The sequence below is a fragment of the Mus pahari genome, chromosome 14 (genome assembly GCF_900095145.1).
Source record: "Mus pahari chromosome 14, PAHARI_EIJ_v1.1, whole genome shotgun sequence".
NCBI classification, from domain to species: Eukaryota; Metazoa; Chordata; class Mammalia; order Rodentia; family Muridae; genus Mus; species Mus pahari.
This window is the reverse complement of record NC_034603.1, coordinates 64509588-64519051: the sequence shown is the minus strand read 5'-3', so window position 1 is coordinate 64519051 and position 9464 is coordinate 64509588.

The window sequence follows — 9464 nt, the reverse complement described above, 5'->3', positions numbered from 1 at the left end:
CTCAGGTGACTGAGGCAGGAAGGCGGACAGTTGGAGACCAATCCAGGCTGCATGGTGAGTGAGACCCTATCTCAAAATGAAAACCACTCCAATAATGAGGAAAAGAATAAGGACAACTGCAAATGATGCCAAATTTTGCTACACTTGAATAACTGACATTATCATTCAATGGGTTAGACAAACAGAAACGGTTTATAAAATTGTGACCCTACTGAAATCATGTTTTGTCTTAGTGAAAATGATTGTATTTTAATTTGTGGATTAATAATACAAATAAGCAAAACACACACACACACACACACACACACACACACCTCAGAACCCAGCTGAAATAAGAGAATTGTGGATTGGTGATAAAAGTTTCTTCACTAGCAGAACTATTCTTTGCACAGACACCCCTGAAATGAAGAAAAGAAAAAAAAATAGTCTTTGAAAGGAACGTTTGTAAGGTTAAGAAAGGTTTTTTGAACTAGAGTTTTAGACAGTTGTGAGCCACTATGTGGATGCTGGGAATTGAACCTGGGCCCTCTGCATCCATCTAACCACTAAGCCATCTTTCGAGTGCATTAAATTCTTTTGTATTCATTTACTAGTTCATTTTTATACGTGTTAGTGTTTTGCCTGCATATATGACTGTGCATTATGCAGAGTGCCTGATGCCCACAGAGGTCAGAGAGGGTGTCAGATCCCCTGGGACTGGGATTTCAGAGGGTTGTGAGCCTCCGTGGAGTTTCCAGAAGAGCAGGCAGTGTTTTAACCACTGACCCATATCTAGCTCCACAGCATAGATTCCTAAGACATTTCCCCACTATGTTTTAGTTGATACCATTGCTCTTAGGAATTATGATGCTATTTTGATCCGTGATCACCCAAGCTAAATTTAGGTGTTTCCTTCACCTTCTGTGTTCTGAATATCGAATGGCACATGTTGGTTTGAAGTCCTGTGGCAGGCTGGGATTGGGTATGTGCATGTGGGTGCATGTTACTGAGGCTCAAACCCAGGGACTCAGGTTCGCTAGGCAGGCACACCACCAGAGGCTACATTTCCAACCTTGTGTATGTTAGAACATGGGTTCTCAACCTGTGGGTCGCGACCCCCTTCCAAAACATCTCTCTTTACATTGCAATTCAAAGTTATAGTTAAGAGCCGGGTGTGGTGTCACATGCCTTTAATCCCAGCACTCGGGAGGCAGAGGCAGGCAGATTTCTGAGTTCAAGGCCACCCTGGTCTACAAAGTGAGTTCCAGGACAGAGAAACTCTGTCTTGAAAAAAAACCACCAAAGTTACAGTTATGAAGTAACGAGATGATTTTGTGGTGGGAGGCAGTTCTCACTGCAGCATGAGAAATTCTACTAAAGGGTTGCATCATTAGGAAGGTGGAGAATCATGGCTCTGGAGTCTCTTTCACATTGGAGTCTTAAATACTGGGTGATCCTTACCAACTCACATCTAATAGCAAGACTCTGGTAGTCCCCTTAAAAGCACTTGGGTTGGGGCTGGCTAGATGGCTCAGCAGGTAAGAGCACCCACTGCTCTTCCGAAGGTCCTGAGTTTAAATCCCAGCAACCACATGGTGGCTCGCAACCACCCGTAATGAGATGTCCTCTTCTGGTGTGTCTGAAGACAGCTACAGCATACTTATCTATAATAATAGATGAATCTTTGGGCCGGAGCAAGCAGGGACTGAGCGAGCTGGGCGACCAGAGCGAGCAGAGGTCCTAAAAATTCAATTCAATTCCTAACAACCACATGAAGGCTCACAACCATCTGTACAGCTACAGTGTACTCACACACATAAAACAAATAAATAAATCTTTAAAAAAAAAAAGAGCACTTGGGTATATAGGGGAAGTGGCTATCTCTCACGGGCTTCCCATGGGGTGAGGGTGACCCTACAGAGAAGCTGGCAATGGGGTGCTGGAGCTGACCCTCATTAGCTTATGAAGCCTGAATGTGTTGAATGTGGTGGCACCTTTAATCCCAGAGGCAGTTGGCTCTCTGTGAGTTCAAGGCCAGCCTGGTCTACATAGTGAATTTCAGGACAGCTAGGACTATATATTAGAGAGACCCTGTCTTAAAGAACAACAATAACAACAACAACAACAACAAAAGACCCTCAGGCCACACTCACATGCAATCTATTCCTTAAGACAAAGAGCTAAAAGGTGCCAGCCGTGTCTGTTAAGAGTCCTTAACTCGGGGCTGGTGAGATGGCTCAGTGGGTAAGAGCACCCGACTGCTCTCCCGAAGGTCTGGAGTTCAAATCCCAGCAACCACATGGTGGCTTATAACCATCCGTAACAAGACCTGACTCCCTCTTCTGGAGTGTCTGAAAACAGCTACAGTGTACTTACATATAATAAATAAATAAATCTTTAAAAAAAAAAAAAGTCCTTAACTCCCTGAGGGAAAACCAGCCCAGCTCCACCCTCTCTCCCTTGCTCTCTCTCTCTCTCTCTCTCTCTCTCTGGGACAGAGTTGATAAGAAATACTGCTGGACTGTGATCTTACAGTTCCACATTATAGTCCTGCCTTGTGCCTGTTCTGTGCCCCTTGACAGGTAGGCAAGGCTAGACCATGTAGTCTGAAGCTTGCCCACGGAAATCCTATAGGTGTCAGAAACTGCTCTGGTCATCTGGATTTGAAGGGATACCTCTCTCTTTCCCCCTTTAAGGCTCCATCATGGCTGTGACGGTGTAACTGATAGTCTGTGAGCTCAAGGGTCTGAGTGTCCCTTCATGTCCCTTCATGCCCCATCACACTAGACATGGCAAGTATCTCTCCTAATGAGGCCACTCTCACTTCTCAGGGCCCCATGTCAGGGAGCTGCTGTGAAGGGCGACCTCATCCCAGCGCCTTTCTGTGAATTTGTCCATTCTCTCTTAAGTTGAAACAGAACAGGGATAGCTTTCCCTCACGGCATCCGGTGGCCTCAGGTTGGTAGCCTGACATCGTCCACAGTGGGAAGATTTACACAGTGGGATTAGATCCGTGCTGCAGTAAGGCACAGCCCCTCCCAAAGAGCTTGTTTCCTAACACAAACTTGAGAGCTGGCATCGCCTGCAATACGAATGCACAGAGAGACCCCTCCTGAGAAGACCCATTCTCCACCCTGTGAGTGGGGCAGGTGAATGGAAAACTGAAGCCCACTTTTTCACCCACCCCCAGTTTCTCTGTGTGAATGGTGTGTGTGCATGCATGCACACGTGTGTGATTGTGTGTGTGAGTGTGTGCACGTGCATGTGCTATGGCATGTGCATTGAGGTTGGGGGACATCCTTGAGTATCAGTCCTCCCCGCCCACCTTGTTTGAGACTCTATTATTTTCTACCGTGGAGCTACTCAGAAGCTTGTGAGCTTCTGAGGTTTCTCCTGTCCATCTCTCGTCTCCTGGGAGCACGGGGATTACAGGTGTGTGAACTACACGCCAAGCTGCTCCATGAGTTCCGGGGACGTGAGCAAAGGTGTGTCACCTTGTATGACAAGGGCTCTTACTGAGCCGTCTTTCTCGACCCTCCATGACAAGTGTGACTTGGATTTCCTTTTTTCCATTACTGCCTTTGTGCTCCCAAGTCCTGTGTTTCTCCCCCTCCTCTCCAGAGAAGGACTCTCCACGTCTAGGTGGGGATGGTATGCTGCTGAGACGGCTCTGAGCGCTCAGTGTGAGAAGCAGACATGAGCATCTTGACATGTCTGAATTCAGACTTCTGCTCAGCTATTCGTTCTCTGCCAGGGGCTCAACCCCTCCTTCCACCGCAGCTGACTGCCCCTTGGGGGGGATGATTCAGCTCCCTCCTTGCTAGGCCTTTTAGAAGGTATGTTAATCCTCTGCTCCATTTTGTGCGATGGTGTTATTCCCAAGTCATTCTCAGCCACACAGAAAGCTAGAGGCCAGCACAGGCTCCATAAGACCGTGTCTCAAAATAACCTGAGAGATCACACAGTCCTTCTTGTTAAAAAATTCTGTCCCCCAACCTCTCCCTAAGTAGGTCAGGTTTATACGATGGGAAGGGGTCCCCTCTCGTGCCTCACCCCGTACCTTATCAGAGCTTGCTGAAACGGGCTTGTTACACGGAGGAGTTGGGATTGAGGGTAGCTAGCGGATTCAGGTGGCATTCTAATGGAGGCTGCGTGAACTTGTAACGGAGCCGTCAGGCAGATGAACACGTGGGAGGGGCAGGGTCCTTCGTGCTGTGTTGCTATGAGGATACAAGCCATGACCACGTGGGGTGGGAGGAGCTTTTATATTTGGTTTACACGTTCTGATCTTGGTCTATTACTGAGGAAACGTAAGACAGGAGCTGAAGCGGGGACCATGGAGGAATGCCACTCACTGGCTTGTCCCATGGCTGGCTCTGGTTTGCTCTGTTGCTTGTTTGTTTTGCTTCTTTCGAGACAGGGTTTCTCTGTGTAGCCCTGGCTGTGCTGGAACTCACTCTGTAGACCAGGCTGGCCTCGACTAGACCAGGCTGGCTGGCCTCTACCTGCCTGCCCCTGACTCCCAAGTGCTGGGATTAAAGGTGTGCGTCACAGCTGCCCAGATGTTTTGTTTTTGTTTTCATGTGTACAATCGTTCTGCCTGTATGTGTGTACCTGTGCACTGAGAGTGTGGCACACCCTTGGGGCAGAAGAGGGTCAGATCCTCTAGAACTGGAGTTAAAGACAGCTATGAGCCACCATGTGGGTGCCGAGAATCAAAGCTGGGTCCTCTGAAAGAGAACCAGTGCTCTTAACTAATGAGCTGTCTCTTCAGCCTCTTGGCTTCTCTCCCCTCCCCTCCCCTCTCCTTCTCTCCTCCTCCTGCTCCTCCTCCTTCTCCCCCCCCCCCTCACAGAACTGTCTTCCCAGGAGTGGCGCCAGTCAGAGTGGACTGTGCTCTCTCACAACAATCAGACTTGCCTACAGGTCAATCTGGTGGAGGCAGTCCCTCAGTTGAGATACCGTCTTCCCAAATGACTGGAGTTTATGTCAAGCAGACAAAAATAAAATAAAATAAAATAAAATAAAATAAAATAAAATAAAATAAAATAAAAAAGTAAAATAAAATAAAAACACTCTACTGGGCATCTATACTCTCATTTCTCTGGAATGTAAGGCAAGAGAATAGCCATGAACTCAAAGCAAGCCCAAGGTATTGAGATAAGCGTGAACCTTTCTCAGTGCACAGACACAGGAACACAGTGTTAGTGTTGGCAGCATAGCAAGAGCACGGGAAGTTCCCTGGTCCCAGCTCCTCTAAGGTCCTCCTGAGGCTCCCTGCGTCTTGCAGCCACTGCCAGGTGCCGGCAGCAGGGTCAGCATCCCTTTGGTTTGGAGTGGGAGTCTGAAAGGCTTCAGCACATGTCAATGAGGATATCCTCCCCCAGTCATGGTAAGCACGTCACACGTCTCTGTGAGTGAGAGGATGAAGATGCAGTGTACGCACTTCCTTTTATGGGAAAATGCTACCCAGCTCTTCCCACAGAAATATCAGCTACCCAGGCTGGGGGTGGGATGGAGTCCAAGACCACATCTCACCCCTGTGGACATCATTTTCAGATCAAAAAGGTGGTGTTGTCGTTCCTAGATCTTGCTGAAGGTTTTGTTCTCCTTTTCCTGTGAGACAGGCTTTCCTGCAGAGTTAAGGAGACAGTTCTGTGTGAATAGCAAAGCTCGTGGAGTTTGCTTCTGTACCCTCCTGACCATGGAGTTAAAGTCAGAAAGATGGCTAGCGATGTTAGTTTTTTTAAATATTTATTTATTTATTTATTTCATGTATGTGAGCACACTGTCGCTGTCCTCAGACACACCAGAAGAGGGCATCTAATCCCATTACAGATGGTTGTGAGCCACCGTGTGGTTGCTGGGAATAGAACTCAGGACCTCTGGGAGAGCAGTCAGTGCTCTTAACCGCTGAGCCATCTCCCCAGCCCCTGTGATATTGTTCTTCTCGAGGATGCAGGTCCGATTCCCATCACCCATCTAGCATCTCACAATCAACTGTAACTCCAGTCCCTGGGTATTCGATGCCCTCTTGTGGTCTCTGAATGCACAGTATGAATATGGTGAACAGATATACATGCAGACAAAACACCCATACACATAAAAAAATATATAATTTAATTTCTTATTATAAAAACTTTGGGGGCTGATGTGAGCTCAAGTCTGACCTGCTCTTCACATGGAATTCTGGGCAGGCCAGGGCTGTGTAGTGAAAACCTGTCTCAAGAAACAAACATTACAGGGTAGGTCCTTATCTTATGGCTCTCAGAAAATGACTTGTGGTTCATTCTGATTGATCTGCCAGACATGGGCAATCAATCTGGCTGTGGAGTTGGCAGCTGAATGATGGGCACAATCTTGGAGCAAAAATAAACCCAGATTAGTTTAATTATCCTGGGTGATGCTAAGATGAGGGAGATAGCTCTCTGTTTGTCTGTCCATCTGTCGGTCTGTCTCTGTCTCTCTCTGTGTGTCTCTGTCTCTCTGTGTGTCTCTCTCTCTGTGTCTCTGTCTCTCTCTCTTTGTCTGTCTCTCTGTCTCTGTGTATGTCTCTGACTCTGTGTCTGTCTGTCTGTCGGTCTCTCTCTCTCTCTCTCTCTCTCTCTCTCTCTCTCTCTCTCTGTCTCTCTCTCTCTCTCTGTCTCTCTCCTGTGCTGGGTATTGATTCCAGACCTTTAAGATGCTAGGCAGACACTTTTCCACTGAGCAACAACAGCCCCCAGGTTCTCTGCTCTCGGATCCCACCCAGATGCTCTTATGCCCCGGAAGCAGGAGACCCTTACCTTAAAGGCCAGATGGCCAGCAGAGCCTCCAGACCTGTTGATAAAACAGTGCCACCACAACACAGGTTTGGGGTCAAATTTCATGATGGTGACAACTTTTTGGCATTAGTTCCTTGCATATGGTATCCCAGGAATTTGAATGGCAGATAGCCAAGTGGGATCTATTTTAACCCGTGTCATCAGAAAAATCTCAAGCTTGGAAAATAAGGGCCTCAGATTACTCCACTCCGAGGCTGTTCCAACTCTAATACCATCTGGAAGTGGGGGTCTTGTGCAGGACTTTAAACTTCAACATCTGGCCAAGGAGGACAAGCTGAGATGAATTCAGAGGGTGGCACAATTCAGAACCAACCAGATTATTTGTGAAACTGATGACCACACTCCCAGGCCTGGGCTCTGTCCTTCTGGGACATTTTCCGGATCCTGGACCTTACTGGCTAACCTTTCAAAGCCCCTGGGTCCCATTGCCAGAGCCACACAACTGTGTGCAGCTCCAGTTCTAGGAAACCTGACGCCTTCTTTGGCTTCCTCGAGCACTGCACACTCGTGATGCCCTGGCAATCATGAAAACAAAACATCCATGCATATAAAATTAAAAACAAAGGAAGAACTATATCCTAAAAAATATATTGGGGCCAAGCATGGAGGCACACACCTTTAATTCCTGCTCGTAGAAGGCAGAGACAGGTGGATTTTCAAGTTTTAGGCTAGCCTGGTTCTAGGATAGCCAGGGATACACAGAATCATTCACAACACTGTGTGTGTGTGTGTGTGTGTGTGTGTGTGTGTGTACATGAGTACATACATACACATCTGTGTGCATATATAGGTATGTGTGTGTGCATATACATATTGGAGCTGCCAAAATGGCTCAGCATTTGCAACCAAATCTGATGCCTTGTGTGAGCCCTAAGATTCACATGGTAGAACTGAGTCTTGGAAATTGTCCTCTGACCTCCACACATGCATTGTGGCACATGCATGACCACACTCCTGCATACATACACACACATCATATACATGTGCACACACAGTAATAAAGGTTTATCTTTGTAAGTTTCTTGAGACAGGTTCTTACTGTGTATACCTGGCTGGCCTGGAACTTATTATGTACACCAGGCTAGTCTGGAACTCACAGAGATCCACCTGCCTCTGTGTCTTGGAATTAAAAGTGTGCAACACCATACCTGACAGACGTGTGTGTGTGTGTGTGTGTGTGTGTGTGTGTGTGTGTTGTGGACTGGGAAAAGGTTTAGTTGATGAAGTTCTTGCCATGGAGCACAAGGACCTACCTTGACGCCCCCCAGAAGTCCTTGATCCCCCAGAAGTCATGAGAAAAGCTGAGCACTGTGGGGTGCACCCAAACTCCCAGCACTGGGGGAGTGAGGGCAGGCTGGTTCCTGGGGATGGCCCACCAGCCAACTTAACTTAAGCAGGCAGAGACTCCCCCACTGCCAGGCAAGTGGGCTGCATCTGGGGATCCACAAAACCGGAGGTTGTCCTTACACCCCCCACAGACATGCACACACATGCATTTGTTCATAAACCAACATGCACATACGTGTTTGCATGCATTTGTCGCCTTTGAAGACGGTCGTGTTGAAATAGGACTGCCATTGCAGTGTTGGTAGAAGACGGAGCCTTTGAGCAGTGTTCAAGAGGGATGAAAGTCCTTTCACAGGAAGAGCGGGTCCTTGGGAAACGTGCCCAGTCCTCCTTGTTCTCTTTTATATTTACTCTCACCGTCCCACTTTCTGTCATGTTACGGTGCCCTAACCAGATGGCGCTGTTATGTCCATGGACACCCAGCTTCCAGAACCGTAATTTAGATCAACTTCTCTCTGTAAATTACCCAGTTGTGAATATTGGCAGAACAACAGAAAATGGACTTAAAGCTAAATATCCATTTCTGTGAAACCAAATCACAGAAGGGAATGAAAACCTTCTGTTCCCCCAAGATTTATCTTCAGTTAGAAACGGGCTGGTTGTGGTGGCGCACATCTTTTATTCCGGAGGCAGAAGCAGGAGGATCTCTGTGAGTTCCAGGTTAGCTTGGTCTGTTGAGCAGGCTCCAGGTGAGCCAGAGCTGCCTAGTAAGACCCTATTTCAAAACCAAAAGAAAACACAGACGCAAACAAAAAGTAGTTATAATCGGGGGTGGGCTGGAGAGATGGCTCAGCAGTAATTGTGTGAGCATTGCTTGTGAAAATGACCTGAGTTCGGTTCCCAGCACCCAAGTTAGATGGAACGCATCCATATTGGATTGAACTTCACCCCCCACCCCCCTACCCCCCACCCCCCACCCTGGGGATCTGTGGCTCTGCAGGCACCTGCACTCACGTAGTACACAGGCACGTGATTTAAAACAATAAAAAATAGGGGCCGGAGAGACAGCTCAGTGATTAAGAGCACTGGCTGCTTTTGTAGGAGACCCAGGTTCAGTTCCCAGCACCCCCTGGCGTTTCATCCATTGGTAGCTCCGGTTCTACAGCATGTAACATCCTCTTTTGGCCTCCTTGAGACCTAAGCATGCATACAGTACATTTATTTAAGAGAAGACACAGCTCGCTGTTCTCACGGTCCACGAAGACAGTCCCAGGTTTCTAATGGTGGATGCCTGGAGGTGCTAGCCTTTAATCCTAGTACTTGGGAGGCAAAGGCAAGCAGATCTCTGTGAGTTCAAGGCCAGCCTGGTCTACA